The following is an 18,987-nucleotide window of genomic DNA, read 5'->3' on the forward strand; positions in this document are numbered from 1 at the left end:
ACCCAACAGAGACCCCAAAACATGTCAAAAACACCCCAAAAAAGAACGGGATCACCCCCAAAACTGGAAGAAAATTCCCCCCCCAAAAATTTACAATTTTCACCATGATGACCAACATGAACCAAACGAAAACCCAAAAGGAGACACCAAAACACGTCAAAAACACCCCAAAAAAGAAAGGGATCACCCATAAACTGGAAGAAAATCCCCAAAAAGCACAGATCCAATCCCAAAACCAGCCTAAACCTACCTGATGTTCTCCAAAACCCACAAATTTACCCTTTTCCACCATGATGACCATGGAAAACCCAACGAAACCCAATGGAGACAAAAAACATGTCAAAAAAAAAAAAAAAAAAAAAAAAAAGAACAGGATCTCCCCCAAAAACAGAAGAAAAACCCAAATGCCATAGATCCACCCCAAAGTCCCCCTAAGCCTACCTGATGTTCTCCAAAACCCACAATTTACCCTTTTTCACAATGATGACCAACGAGAACCCAACAAAACCCAACGGACAACCCCAAAACACGTCAAAAACACCCCAAAAAAGAACAGGATCACCCCAAAAAACAGAAGAAAACCCCAAATACCATGAATCCACCCCAAAAGTCCCCCTAAACCTACCTGAAGTTCTTGAAAACCCACAATTTACCCTTTTCCACCAAGATGCCAACAGAAAACCCAACGAAACCCAACGAAGAACCCAAAACACATCAGAAACACCCCAAAAATGAATTCGATCACCCCAAAACTGGAACAAAATCCCCCAAAACCATAGATCCACCCCCAAAACACCCTAAATCTACCTGATGTTCTCCAAAACCCACAATTTACACTTTTCCACCATGATGACCACGGAAAACCCAACGAAACCCAACGGAGACCACAAAACACGTCAAAAACACGCCGAAAACCAACTGGATCACTAGAAAAAACAGAAGAAAACCCCAAATACCATGAATCTGCCCCAAAAGTCCTCATAAACCTACCTGATGTTCTCCAAAACCCACAATTTACACTTTTCCACCATGATGACCACGGAAAACCCAATGAAACCCAACGGAGAACCCAAAACACGTCAAAAACACCCCAAAAGCAAACCGGATCAGAAGAAATTACGTGATTTAACCCCAAGAAAACCCTTAAACCTACCTGATCTTCTCCAAATCCCAAAATCCACTCCCACCCACCATAAAACCCATTAGGAACTCAACAAAACGCAACGGAAACCCCAAAACACGTCAAAAACACCCCAAAAAAGAACTGGATCAGAAGAAAAAAAAACCAAAACTATGCATTTCCCTCCCATATCACCCTAAACTCACCTGATCTTCTTCAAAACCCACAATCCACTCCCATTTAGCTTAACGACCAACGAGAACCCAACAAAACCCAACGGAGACCCCAAAAACGTCAAAAACACCCCAAAAAAGAACTGGTTCAACCCCAACAACGAAAGAAAATCCCAAAAGCCATAGATCCACACCAAAAATCCCCCTAAACCAACCTGAAGTTCTCCAAAACCCACAATTTACACTTTTCCACATTGATGACCATGGAAAACCCAACGAAACCCAACGGAGACCACAAAACACGTCAAAAAAAAAAAAAAAAAAAAAAAAAAAAAAAAAAGAAAGGGATCACCCCCAAAATTGGAAGAAAATCCTTCAAAATCATAGATCCACCCCAAAACCACCCTAAACCTACCTGATGATCTCCAAAACCCACAATTTACAATTTTCCACCACCATGACCATGGAAAACCCAACGAAACCCAACGGAGACCCCAAAAGAAGTCAAAAACACCCAAAACAAGAACGGGATAAACCCTAAAAACGAAAGAAAACCCCAAAAGCCATAGATCCACACCAAAAGTCCCCCTAAACCTACCTGATGTTCTCCAAAACCCACAATTTACACTTTTTCACCAGGATGACCAACATGAACCAAACGAAAACCCAAAACGAGACACCAAAACACGTCAAAAACACCCCAAAAATAAAGGGATCACCCATAAACTGGAAGAAAATCCCCAAAAAGCACGGATCCAATCCCAAAACCACCCTAAACCTACCTGATGTTCTCCAAAACCCACAATTTACCATTTTCCACCACGATGACCAACGAGTACACAACAAAACCCAACGGAGACCCCCAAACACCTCAAAAACTTCCCAAAAAAGAACGGGACCACCCCAAGAAACAGAAGAAAACACCAAAAAACATGACTCTGCCCCAAAAGTCCCCCTAAACCTACCTGATGTTCTCCAAAAGCCACAATTTACACTTTTTCACCATGATGACCAACAAGAACCCAACTAAAACCCAACGGAGACCCCAAAACACGTCATAAACACCCCAAAAAAGAACAGGATCACCCAAAAAAAAAACAGAAGAAAAGACCAAATACCATGAATCCACCCCAAAATTCCCCTAAACCTACCTGAAGTTCTCCAAAACCCACAATTTACAATTTTCCACCACCATGACCACATAAAACCCAAGGAATACCAACGGAGATCCCAAAACACGTCAAAAACACCCCAAAAAAGAACGGGATCACCCCCAAAAACAAAAGAAAATCCCCCAAAACCATAGATCCAATCCCAAAACCAACCTAAACCTACCTGATGTTCTCCAAAACCAACAATTTACCCTTTTCCACCATGATGACCACGGAAAACGCAACGAAACCCAATGGAGACCCCAAAACACGTCAAAAACACCCCCAAAATGAATTGGATCACCCCCCCCAAAAAAAAAAAAAAAAAAAAAAAAAAAACAGAAGAAAACCCCATATATCATGAATCCACCCCAAAAGTCCCCCTAAACCTACCTGATGTTCTCCAAAACCCACAATTTACACTTTTCCACCATGATGACAACGGAAAACCCAACGAAACCCAACGAAGAACCCAAAACACGTCAGAAACACCCCAAAAATGAATTCGATCACCCCAAAACTGGAACAAAATCCCCCAAAACCATAGATCCACCCCCAAAACACCCTAAATCTACCTGATGTTCTCCAAAACCCACAATTTACACTTTTCCACCATGATGACCACGGAAAACCCAACGAAACCCAACGGAGACCACAAAACACGTCAAAAACACGCCGAAAACCAACTGGATCACTAGAAAAAACAGAAGAAAACCCTAAAAACCATGAATCTGCCCCAAAAGTCCTCATAAACCTACCTGATGTTCTCCAAAACCCACAATTTACACTTTTCCACCATGATGACCACGGAAAACCCAACGAAACCCAACGGAGAACCCAAAACACGTCAAAAACACCCCAAACAAGAACAGGATCACCCCCAAAACCAAAGAAAACCCCAAAAAGCACGGATCCAATCCCAAAACCACTCTAAACGTACCTGATGTTCTCCAAATCCAAATGTCCACTCCCAACCACCATAAAACCCATTAGGAACTCAACGAAACCCAACGGAAACCCCAAAACACGTCAAAAACACCCCAAAAAAGAACTGAATCAGAAGAAAAAACACCAAAAACTATGAATTTCCCCGCAAAACCACCCTAAACTCACCTGATCTTCTTCAAAACCCACAATCCACTCCCATTTCCCTTAAGGACCAACTAAAACCCAACGGAGACCCCAAAACAAGTCAAAAACACCCCAAACAAGAACAGGATAACCCCAAAAAAAGAAAGAAAACCCCAAAAAAACATAGATCCACCCCAAAACCACACTAAACCTACCTGATGTTCTCCAAATCCCAAAGTCCACTCCCAACAAACTTAAAACACATTAGGAAATCAACAAAACACAACGGAAACCCCAAAACACATCAAAAACACCACAAAAAAAAGCGGGATCACCCCCAAAACTGGAAGAAAACCCTAAAAGCCGTTGATCCACCCCAAAAGTCCCCCTAAACCTACCTGATGTTCTCCAATACCCACAGTTTACCCGTTTTCACCATGATGAACAACAAGAACCCAACAAAAACCAACGGAGACCCCAAAACACATCAAAAACACCCCAAAAAAGAACTGGATCAGAAGAAAAAAAAAACAAAACTATGCATTTCCCTCCCAAATCACCCTAAACTCACCTGATCTTCTTCAAAACCCACAATCCACTCCCATTTAGCTTAACGACCAACGAGAACCCAACAAAACCCAACGGAGACCCCAAAAACGTCAAAAACACCCCAAAAAAGAACTGGTTCAACCCCAACAACGAAAGAAAATCCCAAAAGCCATAGATCCACACCAAAAATCCCCCTAAACCAACCTGAAGTTCTCCAAAACCCACAATTTACACTTTTCCACATTGATGACCATGGAAAACCCAACGAAACCCAACGGAGACCACAAAACACGTCAAAAAAAAAAAAAAAAAAAAAAAAAAAAAAAAAAAAAAGAAAGGGATCACCCCCAAAATTGGAAGAAAATCCTTCAAAATCATAGATCCACCCCAAAACCACCCTAAACCTACCTGATGATCTCCAAAACCCACAATTTACAATTTTCCACCACCATGACCATGGAAAACCCAACGAAACCCAACGGAGACCCCAAAAGAAGTCAAAAACACCCAAAACAAGAACGGGATAAACCCTAAAAACGAAAGAAAACCCCAAAAGCCATAGATCCACACCAAAAGTCCCCCTAAACCTACCTGATGTTCTCCAAAACCCACAATTTACACTTTTTCACCAGGATGACCAACATGAACCAAACGAAAACCCAAAACGAGACACCAAAACACGTCAAAAACACCCCAAAAATAAAGGGATCACCCATAAACTGGAAGAAAATCCCCAAAAAGCACGGATCCAATCCCAAAACCACCCTAAACCTACCTGATGTTCTCCAAAACCCACAATTTACCATTTTCCACCACGATGACCAACGAGTACACAACAAAACCCAACGGAGACCCCCAAACACCTCAAAAACTTCCCAAAAAAGAACGGGACCACCCCAAGAAACAGAAGAAAACACCAAAAAACATGACTCTGCCCCAAAAGTCCCCCTAAACCTACCTGATGTTCTCCAAAAGCCACAATTTACACTTTTTCACCATGATGACCAACAAGAACCCAACTAAAACCCAACGGAGACCCCAAAACACGTCATAAACACCCCAAAAAAGAACAGGATCACCCAAAAAAAAAACAGAAGAAAAGACCAAATACCATGAATCCACCCCAAAATTCCCCTAAACCTACCTGAAGTTCTCCAAAACCCACAATTTACAATTTTCCACCACCATGACCACATAAAACCCAAGGAATACCAACGGAGACCCCAAAACACGTCAAAAACACCCCAAAAAAGAACGGGATCACCCCCAAAAACAAAAGAAAATCCCCCAAAACCATAGATCCAATCCCAAAACCAACCTAAACCTACCTGATGTTCTCCAAAACCAACAATTTACCCTTTTCCACCATGATGACCACGGAAAACGCAACGAAACCCAATGGAGACCCCAAAACACGTCAAAAACACCCCCAAAATGAATTGGATCACCCCCCCCAAAAAAAAAAAAAAAAAAAAAAAAAAAACAGAAGAAAACCCCATATATCATGAATCCACCCCAAAAGTCCCCCTAAACCTACCTGATGTTCTCCAAAACCCACAATTTACACTTTTCCACCATGATGACAACGGAAAACCCAACGAAACCCAACGAAGAACCCAAAACACGTCAGAAACACCCCAAAAATGAATTCGATCACCCCAAAACTGGAACAAAATCCCCCAAAACCATAGATCCACCCCCAAAACACCCTAAATCTACCTGATGTTCTCCAAAACCCACAATTTACACTTTTCCACCATGATGACCACGGAAAACCCAACGAAACCCAACGGAGACCACAAAACACGTCAAAAACACGCCGAAAACCAACTGGATCACTAGAAAAAACAGAAGAAAACCCTAAAAACCATGAATCTGCCCCAAAAGTCCTCATAAACCTACCTGATGTTCTCCAAAACCCACAATTTACACTTTTCCACCATGATGACCACGGAAAACCCAACGAAACCCAACGGAGAACCCAAAACACGTCAAAAACACCCCAAACAAGAACAGGATCACCCCCAAAACCAAAGAAAACCCCAAAAAGCACGGATCCAATCCCAAAACCACTCTAAACGTACCTGATGTTCTCCAAATCCAAATGTCCACTCCCAACCACCATAAAACCCATTAGGAACTCAACGAAACCCAACGGAAACCCCAAAACACGTCAAAAACACCCCAAAAAAGAACTGAATCAGAAGAAAAAACACCAAAAACTATGAATTTCCCCGCAAAACCACCCTAAACTCACCTGATCTTCTTCAAAACCCACAATCCACTCCCATTTCCCTTAAGGACCAACTAAAACCCAACGGAGACCCCAAAACAAGTCAAAAACACCCCAAACAAGAACAGGATAACCCCAAAAAAAGAAAGAAAACCCCAAAAAAACATAGATCCACCCCAAAACCACACTAAACCTACCTGATGTTCTCCAAATCCCAAAGTCCACTCCCAACAAACTTAAAACACATTAGGAAATCAACAAAACACAACGGAAACCCCAAAACACATCAAAAACACCACAAAAAAAAGCGGGATCACCCCCAAAACTGGAAGAAAACCCTAAAAGCCGTTGATCCACCCCAAAAGTCCCCCTAAACCTACCTGATGTTCTCCAATACCCACAGTTTACCCGTTTTCACCATGATGAACAACAAGAACCCAACAAAAACCAACGGAGACCCCAAAACACATCAAAAACACCCCAAAAAAGAACTGGATCAGAAGAAAAAAAAAAACAAAACTATGCATTTCCCTCCCAAATCACCCTAAACTCACCTGATCTTCTTCAAAACCCACAATCCACTCCCATTTAGCTTAACGACCAACGAGAACCCAACAAAACCCAACGGAGACCCCAAAAACGTCAAAAACACCCCAAAAAAGAACTGGTTCAACCCCAACAACGAAAGAAAATCCCAAAAGCCATAGATCCACACCAAAAATCCCCCTAAACCAACCTGAAGTTCTCCAAAACCCACAATTTACACTTTTCCACATTGATGACCATGGAAAACCCAACGAAACCCAACGGAGACCACAAAACACGTCAAAAAAAAAAAAAAAAAAAAAAAAAAAAAAAAAAAGAAAGGGATCACCCCCAAAATTGGAAGAAAATCCTTCAAAATCATAGATCCACCCCAAAACCACCCTAAACCTACCTGATGATCTCCAAAACCCACAATTTACAATTTTCCACCACCATGACCATGGAAAACCCAACGAAACCCAACGGAGACCCCAAAAGAAGTCAAAAACACCCAAAACAAGAACGGGATAAACCCTAAAAACGAAAGAAAACCCCAAAAGCCATAGATCCACACCAAAAGTCCCCCTAAACCTACCTGATGTTCTCCAAAACCCACAATTTACACTTTTTCACCAGGATGACCAACATGAACCAAACGAAAACCCAAAACGAGACACCAAAACACGTCAAAAACACCCCAAAAATAAAGGGATCACCCATAAACTGGAAGAAAATCCCCAAAAAGCACGGATCCAATCCCAAAACCACCCTAAACCTACCTGATGTTCTCCAAAACCCACAATTTACCATTTTCCACCACGATGACCAACGAGTACACAACAAAACCCAACGGAGACCCCCAAACACCTCAAAAACTTCCCAAAAAAGAACGGGACCACCCCAAGAAACAGAAGAAAACACCAAAAAACATGACTCTGCCCCAAAAGTCCCCCTAAACCTACCTGATGTTCTCCAAAAGCCACAATTTACACTTTTTCACCATGATGACCAACAAGAACCCAACTAAAACCCAACGGAGACCCCAAAACACGTCATAAACACCCCAAAAAAGAACAGGATCACCCAAAAAAAAAACAGAAGAAAAGACCAAATACCATGAATCCACCCCAAAATTCCCCTAAACCTACCTGAAGTTCTCCAAAACCCACAATTTACAATTTTCCACCACCATGACCACATAAAACCCAAGGAATACCAACGGAGACCCCAAAACACGTCAAAAACACCCCAAAAAAGAACGGGATCACCCCCAAAAACAAAAGAAAATCCCCCAAAACCATAGATCCAATCCCAAAACCAACCTAAACCTACCTGATGTTCTCCAAAACCAACAATTTACCCTTTTCCACCATGATGACCACGGAAAACGCAACGAAACCCAATGGAGACCCCAAAACACGTCAAAAACACCCCCAAAATGAATTGGATCACCCCCCCCAAAAAAAAAAAAAAAAAAAAAAAAAAACAGAAGAAAACCCCATATATCATGAATCCACCCCAAAAGTCCCCCTAAACCTACCTGATGTTCTCCAAAACCCACAATTTACACTTTTCCACCATGATGACAACGGAAAACCCAACGAAACCCAACGAAGAACCCAAAACACGTCAGAAACACCCCAAAAATGAATTCGATCACCCCAAAACTGGAACAAAATCCCCCAAAACCATAGATCCACCCCCAAAACACCCTAAATCTACCTGATGTTCTCCAAAACCCACAATTTACACTTTTCCACCATGATGACCACGGAAAACCCAACGAAACCCAACGGAGACCACAAAACACGTCAAAAACACGCCGAAAACCAACTGGATCACTAGAAAAAACAGAAGAAAACCCCAAATACCATGAATCTGCCCCAAAAGTCCTCATAAACCTACCTGATGTTCTCCAAAACCCACAATTTACACTTTTCCACCATGATGACCACGGAAAACACAACGAAACCCAACGGAGAACCCAAAACACGTCAAAAACACCCCAAACAAGAACAGGATCACCCCCAAAACCAAAGAAAACCCCAAAAAGCACGGATCCAATCCCAAAACCACTCTAAACGTACCTGATGTTCTCCAAATCCAAATGTCCACTCCCAACCACCATAAAACCCATTAGGAACTCAACGAAACCCAACGGAAACCCCAAAACACGTCAAAAACACCCCAAAAAAGAACTGAATCAGAAGAAAAAACACCAAAAACTATGAATTTCCCCGCAAAACCACCCTAAACTCACCTGATCTTCTTCAAAACCCACAATCCACTCCCATTTCCCTTAAGGACCAACTAAAACCCAACGGAGACCCCAAAACAAGTCAAAAACACCCCAAACAAGAACAGGATAACCCCAAAAAAAGAAAGAAAACCCCAAAAAAACATAGATCCACCCCAAAACCACACTAAACCTACCTGATGTTCTCCAAATCCCAAAGTCCACTCCCAACAAACTTAAAACACATTAGGAAATCAACAAAACACAACGGAAACCCCAAAACACATCAAAAACACCACAAAAAAAAGCGGGATCACCCCCAAAACTGGAAGAAAACCCTAAAAGCCGTTGATCCACCCCAAAAGTCCCCCTAAACCTACCTGATGTTCTCCAATACCCACAGTTTACCCGTTTTCACCATGATGAACAACAAGAACCCAACAAAAACCAACGGAGACCCCAAAACACATCAAAAACACCCCAAAAAAGAACTGGATCAGAAGAAAAAAAAAAACAAAACTATGCATTTCCCTCCCAAATCACCCTAAACTCACCTGATCTTCTTCAAAACCCACAATCCACTCCCATTTAGCTTAACGACCAACGAGAACCCAACAAAACCCAACGGAGACCCCAAAAACGTCAAAAACACCCCAAAAAAGAACTGGTTCAACCCCAACAACGAAAGAAAATCCCAAAAGCCATAGATCCACACCAAAAATCCCCCTAAACCAACCTGAAGTTCTCCAAAACCCACAATTTACACTTTTCCACATTGATGACCATGGAAAACCCAACGAAACCCAACGGAGACCACAAAACACGTCAAAAAAAAAAAAAAAAAAAAAAAAAAAAAAGGAAGGGATCACTCCCAAAATTGGAAGAAAATCCTTCAAAATCATAGATCCACCCCAAAACCACCCTAAACCTACCTGATGATCTCCAAAACCCACAATTTACAATTTTCCACCACCATGACCATGGAAAACCCAACGAAACCCAACGGAGACCCCAAAAGAAGTCAAAAACACCCAAAACAAGAACGGGATAAACCCTAAAAACGAAAGAAAACCCCAAAAGCCATAGATCCACACCAAAAGTCCCCCTAAACCTACCTGATGTTCTCCAAAACCCACAATTTACACTTTTTCACCAGGATGACCAACATGAACCAAACGAAAACCCAAAATGAGACACCAAAACACGTCAAAAACACCCCAAAAATAAAGGGATCACCCATAAACTGGAAGAAAATCCCCAAAAAGCACGGATCCAATCCCAAAACCACCCTAAACCTACCTGAAGTTCTCCAAAACCCACAATTTACAATTTTCCACCACCATGACCACATAAAACCCAAGGAATACCAACGGAGACCCCAAAACACGTCAAAAACACCCCAAAAAAGAACGGGATCACCCCCAAAAACAAAAGAAAATCCCCCAAAACCATAGATCCAATCCCAAAACCAACCTAAACCTACCTGATGTTCTCCAAAACCAACAATTTACCCTTTTCCACCATGATGACCACGGAAAACGCAACGAAACCCAATGGAGACCCCAAAACACGTCAAAAACACCCCCAAAATGAATTGGATCACCCCCCCCCAAAAAAAAAAAAAAAAAAAAAAAAAAACAGAAGAAAACCCCATATATCATGAATCCACCCCAAAAGTCCCCCTAAACCTACCTGATGTTCTCCAAAACCCACAATTTACACTTTTCCACCATGATGACAACGGAAAACCCAACGAAACCCAACGAAGAACCCAAAACACGTCAGAAACACCCCAAAAATGAATTCGATCACCCCAAAACTGGAACAAAATCCCCCAAAACCATAGATCCACCCCCAAAACACCCTAAATCTACCTGATGTTCTCCAAAACCCACAATTTACACTTTTCCACCATGATGACCACGGAAAACCCAACGAAACCCAACGGAGACCACAAAACACGTCAAAAACACGCCGAAAACCAACTGGATCACTAGAAAAAACAGAAGAAAACCCCAAATACCATGAATCTGCCCCAAAAGTCCTCATAAACCTACCTGATGTTCTCCAAAACCCACAATTTACACTTTTCCACCATGATGACCACGGAAAACACAACGAAACCCAACGGAGAACCCAAAACACGTCAAAAACACCCCAAACAAGAACAGGATCACCCCCAAAACCAAAGAAAACCCCAAAAAGCACGGATCCAATCCCAAAACCACTCTAAACGTACCTGATGTTCTCCAAATCCAAATGTCCACTCCCAACCACCATAAAACCCATTAGGAACTCAACGAAACCCAACGGAAACCCCAAAACACGTCAAAAACACCCCAAAAAAGAACTGAATCAGAAGAAAAAACACCAAAAACTATGAATTTCCCCGCAAAACCACCCTAAACTCACCTGATCTTCTTCAAAACCCACAATCCACTCCCATTTCCCTTAAGGACCAACTAAAACCCAACGGAGACCCCAAAACAAGTCAAAAACACCCCAAACAAGAACAGGATAACCCCAAAAAAAGAAAGAAAACCCCAAAAAAACATAGATCCACCCCAAAACCACACTAAACCTACCTGATGTTCTCCAAATCCCAAAGTCCACTCCCAACAAACTTAAAACACATTAGGAAATCAACAAAACACAACGGAAACCCCAAAACACATCAAAAACACCACAAAAAAAAGCGGGATCACCCCCAAAACTGGAAGAAAACCCTAAAAGCCGTTGATCCACCCCAAAAGTCCCCCTAAACCTACCTGATGTTCTCCAATACCCACAGTTTACCCGTTTTCACCATGATGAACAACAAGAACCCAACAAAAACCAACGGAGACCCCAAAACACATCAAAAACACCCCAAAAAAGAACTGGATCAGAAGAAAAAAAAAACAAAACTATGCATTTCCCTCCCAAATCACCCTAAACTCACCTGATCTTCTTCAAAACCCACAATCCACTCCCATTTAGCTTAACGACCAACGAGAACCCAACAAAACCCAACGGAGACCCCAAAAACGTCAAAAACACCCCAAAAAAGAACTGGTTCAACCCCAACAACGAAAGAAAATCCCAAAAGCCATAGATCCACACCAAAAATCCCCCTAAACCAACCTGAAGTTCTCCAAAACCCACAATTTACACTTTTCCACATTGATGACCATGGAAAACCCAACGAAACCCAACGGAGACCACAAAACACGTCAAAAAAAAAAAAAAAAAAAAAAAAAAAAAAAAAAGAAAGGGATCACCCCCAAAATTGGAAGAAAATCCTTCAAAATCATAGATCCACCCCAAAACCACCCTAAACCTACCTGATGATCTCCAAAACCCACAATTTACAATTTTCCAACATGATGACCATGGAAAACCCAACGAAACCCAACGGAGACCCCAAAAGAAGTCAAAAACACCCAAAACAAGAACGGGATAAACCCTAAAAACGAAAGAAAACCCCAAAAGCCATAGATCCACACCAAAAGTCCCCCTAAACCTACCTGATGTTCTCCAAAAGCCACAATTTACACTTTTTCACCAGGATGACCAACATGAACCAAACGAAAACCCAAAACGAGACACCAAAACACGTCAAAAACACCCCAAAAATAAAGGGATCACCCATAAACTGGAAGAAAATCCCCAAAAAGCACGGATCCAATCCCAAAACCACCCTAAACCTACCTGATGTTCTCCAAAACCCACAATTTACCATTTTCCACCACGATGACCAACGAGTACACAACAAAACCCAACGGAGACCCCCAAACACCTCAAAAACTTCCCAAAAAAGAACGGGACCACCCCAAGAAACAGAAGAAAACACCAAAAAACATGACTCTGCCCCAAAAGTCCCCCTAAACCTACCTGATGTTCTCCAAAAGCCACAATTTACACTTTTTCACCATGATGACCAACAAGAACCCAACTAAAACCCAACGGAGACCCCAAAACACGTCATAAACACCCCAAAAAAGAACAGGATCACCCAAAAAAAAAACAGAAGAAAAGACCAAATACCATGAATCCACCCCAAAATTCCCCTAAACCTACCTGAAGTTCTCCAAAACCCACAATTTACAATTTTCCACCACCATGACCACATAAAACCCAAGGAATACCAACGGAGACCCCAAAACACGTCAAAAACACCCCAAAAAAGAACGGGATCACCCCCAAAAACAAAAGAAAATCCCCCAAAACCATAGATCCAATCCCAAAACCAACCTAAACCTACCTGATGTTCTCCAAAACCAACAATTTACCCTTTTCCACCATGATGACCACGGAAAACGCAACGAAACCCAATGGAGACCCCAAAACACGTCAAAAACACCCCCAAAATGAATTGGATCACCCCCCCCCAAAAAAAAAAAAAAAAAAAAACAAAACAGAAGAAAACCCCATATATCATGAATCCACCCCAAAAGTCCCCCTAAACCTACCTGATGTTCTCCAAAACCCACAATTTACACTTTTCCACCATGATGACAACGGAAAACCCAACGAAACCCAACGAAGAACCCAAAACACATCAGAAACACCCCAAAAATGAATTCGATCACCCCAAAACTGGAACAAAATCCCCCAAAACCATAGATCCACCCCCAAAACACCCTAAATCTACCTGATGTTCTCCAAAACCCACAATTTACACTTTTCCACCATGATGACCACGGAAAACCCAACGAAACCCAACGGAGACCACAAAACACGTCAAAAACACGCCGAAAACCAACTGGATCACTAGAAAAAACAGAAGAAAACCCCAAATACCATGAATCTGCCCCAAAAGTCCTCATAAACCTACCTGATGTTCTCCAAAACCCACAATTTACACTTTTCCACCATGATGACCACGGAAAACACAACGAAACCCAACGGAGAACCCAAAACACGTCAAAAACACCCCAAACAAGAACAGGATCACCCCCAAAACCAAAGAAAACCCCAAAAAGCACGGATCCAATCCCAAAACCACTCTAAACGTACCTGATGTTCTCCAAATCCAAATGTCCACTCCCAACCACCATAAAACCCATTAGGAACTCAACGAAACCCAACGGAAACCCCAAAACACGTCAAAAACACCCCAAAAAAGAACTGAATCAGAAGAAAAAACACCAAAAACTATGAATTTCCCCGCAAAACCACCCTAAACTCACCTGATCTTCTTCAAAACCCACAATCCACTCCCATTTCCCTTAAGGACCAACTAAAACCCAACGGAGACCCCAAAACAAGTCAAAAACACCCCAAACAAGAACAGGATAACCCCTAAAAAAGAAAGAAAACCCCAAAAAAACATAGATCCACCCCAAAACCACACTAAACCTACCTGATGTTCTCCAAATCCCAAAGTCCACTCCCAACAAACTTAAAACACATTAGGAAATCAACAAAACACAACGGAAACCCCAAAACACGTCAAAAACACCACAAAAAAAAGCGGGATCACCCCCAAAACTGGAAGAAAACCCTAAAAGCCGTTGATCCACCCCAAAAGTCCCCCTAAACCTACCTGATGTTCTCCAATACCCACAATTTACCCGTTTTCACCATGATGAACAACAAGAACCCAACAAAAACCAACGGAGACCCCAAAACACATCAAAAACACCCCAAAAAAGAACTGAATCAGAAGAAAAAACACCAAAAACTATGAATTTCCCCGCAAAACCACCCTAAACTCACCTGATCTTCTTCAAAACCCACAATCCACTCCCATTTACCTTAACGACCAACGAGAATCCAACTAAAACCCAACGGAGACCCCAAAACAAGTCAAAAACACCCCAAAAAAGAATGGGATAACCCCCCAAAACGAAAGAAAACCCCCAAAAAATAGATCCACCCCAAAACGACACTAAACCTACCTGATGTTCTCCAAAACACGCAAGTTAAACTTTTCCAACATGATGAAAAACAAGAACCCAACAAAACCCAACAGAGACCCCAAAACATGTCAAAAACACCCCAAAAAAGAACGGGATCACCCCCAAAACTGGAAGAAAATTCCCCCCCCAAAAATTTACAATTTTCACCATGATGACCAACATGAACCAAACGAAAACCCAAAAGGAGACACCAAAACACGTCAAAAACACCCCAAAAAAGAAAGGGATCACCCATAAACTGGAAGAAAATCCCCAAAAAGCACAGATCCAATCCCAAAACCAGCCTAAACCTACCTGATGTTCTCCAAAACCCACAAATTTACCCTTTTCCACCACGATGACTATGGAAAACCCAACGAAACCCAACGGAGAACCCAAAACACGTCCAAAACACCCCAAAAAAAGAACGGGACCACCCCAAAAACAGAAGAAAACGCTAAAAAAAACAGAAGAATTCCCCCAAAACCATAGATACACCACCCAAAAAAAATTAAAAACTCCTGATATTCTCCAAAACCCACAATTTACACTTTTCCAACATGATGACCAACAAGAACCCAACAAAACCTAATGGAGACCCAAAAACACATCAAAAACACCCCAAAAAAGAACGGGATCACCCCCAAAAAAAAAACAGAAAAAAAAAACAAATACCATGAATCCACCCCAAAAGTCCCCCTAAACCTACCTGATGTTCTCCAAAACCCACAATTTACACTTTTCCACCATGATGACCACGGAAAACCCAACGAAACCCAACGGAGAACCCAAAACACGTCAAAAACATGCCGAAAAACAACTGGATCACTAGAAAAAAACAGAAGAAAACCCTAAAAACCTTGAATCTGCCCCAAAAGTCCTCATAAACCTACCTGATGTTCTCCAAAACCCACAATTTACACTTTTCCACCATGATGACCACGGAAAACCCAACGAAACCCAACGGTTTTAAGAAAATTAAGCAAAAGAATTTTCATAGTGTCTAGGCAAGCATTATGCAGCTCCTTACTTCAGCAGGGAGCTTTCGCAGCTCCCGCTCCTCAAACAGAACTCCTTGTTTTTATAATACAAAAGACAATGAGCAAACATTTATGGTGTATTACCCTAAGTTTTTGGGTTAGGGTTTTTTGCGTCTTAATGTTTTGGGGTTAGGGTTTGGAGCACCCTAAGTTTTTGGGCTAGGGCTTTGAGCATTCCTAACGTTTTGGGTTGGGTTTGGGTTTTGAGCATCCTAAGATTTTGGGTTGGGGGTTTTAGGCATAGGTCTTCAGGGGTTTAGTGTGGTAAATAGTTTGGGTTAGGTCTGTAGGGGTTTCGAGGTTTTTTTGGATGTTAGGGCTTGAGGCTTTTTTTGTAAGGGCGGTGAGGGTTCCAGTGAGTGCTGGTAAATGCAGTTCTCGAGCACTCGGCCTGTGATTGGCCATGCTGGCTGTGCGGGGAATGCTGGTAGGTGTAGTTTTCCGGCACTGGGAGGCCATGTTGTGTGCCCAGAGCATGCCGGGAGATGTAGTTCTCGGGACTCCGGACTTCCGGGAGGCCATGTTGCGTACCCATGGTATGCCGGGAAATGTAGTTTTCGGATTCGGGACTTCCGGGAGGCCATGTTGAATGCCCAGAGCATACCGGGAGATGTAGTTCTCGGGAACTAGGGTTAGGGGCAAGGTTTGGCGTAGAGTTAGGGTTTCGGGTGAGGGTTGGGGTTGGGGGTTATTGTTAGGGTTAGTGGTTTAGGGTTAGGCTTAGAGGGTTATGGTTAGGGATAGGTTAGGGGTAGGTTTAGAGGGTTAGGGTAAGGGTTAGGGGTTAGGGGTTGGGACTGTGGTTAGGCTTAGGGTAAGGGTTAGGGTGAGGGTATTAGGGTTAGGGTTCGGGTTCAGATTAGGGTAAGGGTTAGGGCAAAGGTAAGTGTTAGGGTAAGGCTAAGGGTAAGGCTTAGAGTGAGGATAAGGTTTAGGGAAAGGGTTAGGTTTAGGGTAAGGATTAGGGTAAGGGTAAGGATTAGGGTTAGGTTTGGGGTAAGAATAAGGGTAAGCTAATGGTTAGGATAAGGGTAAGGGTTAGGGTAAAGGTTTTCATTTGTTAAAGCTGAAACGCAGTATGCAATCTGGGACGTCACAGCCAGAGCTGCCTATGGCAAGGTGAAAGAGGAAAAGATGGAGCAGATGTTCTACTCCTAGTTTTTTCTTTATACGTAAATAAAAGTTTGAGCTAATTCCAGTTGGAAGAGTTCCAATTACTTGCTTGGTCATAATGTCTTTTAATATTGAAAGCTGCAGCAAAAGCATGGGGATTTTTGCTTCTAGAAACACCCTAGTTCTCTTGTCTGCACTATGCATGCTTTTGAGCTAAAACTGATTAAAAAATAAAAAGAAAAATCACACACACACAAAAAAAAAAAAAAAAAAAAACGAACACCACAGCTGCTGCTGCTGCTCTCTTCCTACTTCCTTGTGCTTTGCCCCTTCCCTTCCCAGGTGATTGGGTTTGGGTGCTAGTCGGGGCCAAATGGTATGTGAGTCCCAGGCATCCCCTCAGAGAGCTCATTCTGCTTGGGCTGCTCTTTGGGGTGTTTGTTTTTCCTTCGGTCAGTTGCAGGCTTCTTCAGGTGGATGAGAGTTTATGGACTGATGCGTTTCCAAGTAGCGAGGGGTACGCACATCTTTTTGAGGTAACAGCTAGTAGGATCTGTTAGAATAATGTAGTACTTGGTGCCTTTATTGCATGCAGTTCTTTATCAGGTGAGTAACTGTTGCGAGTAACTGAAGTCAATGTTACTTGGTGTGTTTGCTATGCAGTGCCTGTGCGGACTATTGCACGAGACACAGCTTTCTGACATCTGGCCCAGCAACTACTAAATAAGGGGAGGGGAGAAGCTGAAGAACGACCAAAGGACAAAGCCTGGGAGGAAGACTACGAGCCTTCAGTACGAGCGGCCCCCAGAGGGACCACCGGAGACTGATAACGCCTGCACCAGTGGGAGGGTTTGGATTCTGGGAACTAATTAGAATAACCCTGCCTTTTGTAGAAGTAGTAATGAATATGTATTAGCCTAGCAGCATAAAAACCAGCCGCCTGATGTAACTTGTGTGCGTCTTGGTGGAGCAGAAACTCCTGGCGCACCCAGCGCTGTTTGCTTACCTCTATTCCTTCAATAAATCATAAACATTAATTGTAAGCCTATTTGGGACTCGGTCATTTATTACAAGTGGGACCTCCCGATGGGTGGAAGCTGTCGGGATAGCTCGGGATGCTGAGGCGTGGTGCTGCAAGGAGGTTGGAGGTCGGTGGCGCCCTGGGGCAGGCCGAATTGGGAGGGGGCGAGGCGGTGGGTGGTCGGTGTCTTCTGTGGAAAAGGCGCTTGTATGGGGGGCTGCGCGTTCAGAGGAACCTTGACAGGCTGCAGATAGGGGCAGGCAGGAACCTTTTGAAGTTCAGGAGAGGGAAATGCCAAGCCCTACCCCTAGGGAGAAACACCTCTGTTTACCAGCACTGGCTAGCTCGATACTGAATAAGCATTTCTTCATGGAAGGGGTGCTTTGCTATTAGAACAGGCTGCCCGGGGAAGTGGTAAGAGACCCGATCCTTAAAAGTATTGAAGAGACATGTGGACATAGCCCGGGAGTCCGGCCTCCGGCAGGGCGGGAGCTGGCTCTTCCGAGCCCCTGTGCTCCGGTCTTGTGCGACGCGTTTGCAAGCAGCACCGGGTGCCGGGTCCGACATCGGACGGTTCGGGGACGGCGATTCCGGGGCCGTCGGCTAGCGGGGGCCGGCTATGTCGTGTCCCGGGGATCCGACTTCAGGGGGCGTGGGGGCCGGCCATGCAGTGAAGCGGGGGGCTGGCGTCCGCCGGCTTCCCAGAGAGCGGGCTTTCGGTGCCGTGCGGTTCGGTGGCCGGCCGTCCCGAAACCCTGGGCACCGGTCTTGTGCTAGACTCAGCGGGCTCCGGGGCCGAACTCGGCTTCTCGGGGCCGGCGGTCGCGGTGTCCAGGTGTCCCGCCTCGGGCGGCGCGGGGCCGGCTGTCCCTA

Source organism: Aythya ferina, assembly GCF_964211825.1.
Source record: "Aythya ferina genome assembly, chromosome: 11".
Classification (NCBI taxonomy): domain Eukaryota; kingdom Metazoa; phylum Chordata; class Aves; order Anseriformes; family Anatidae; genus Aythya; species Aythya ferina.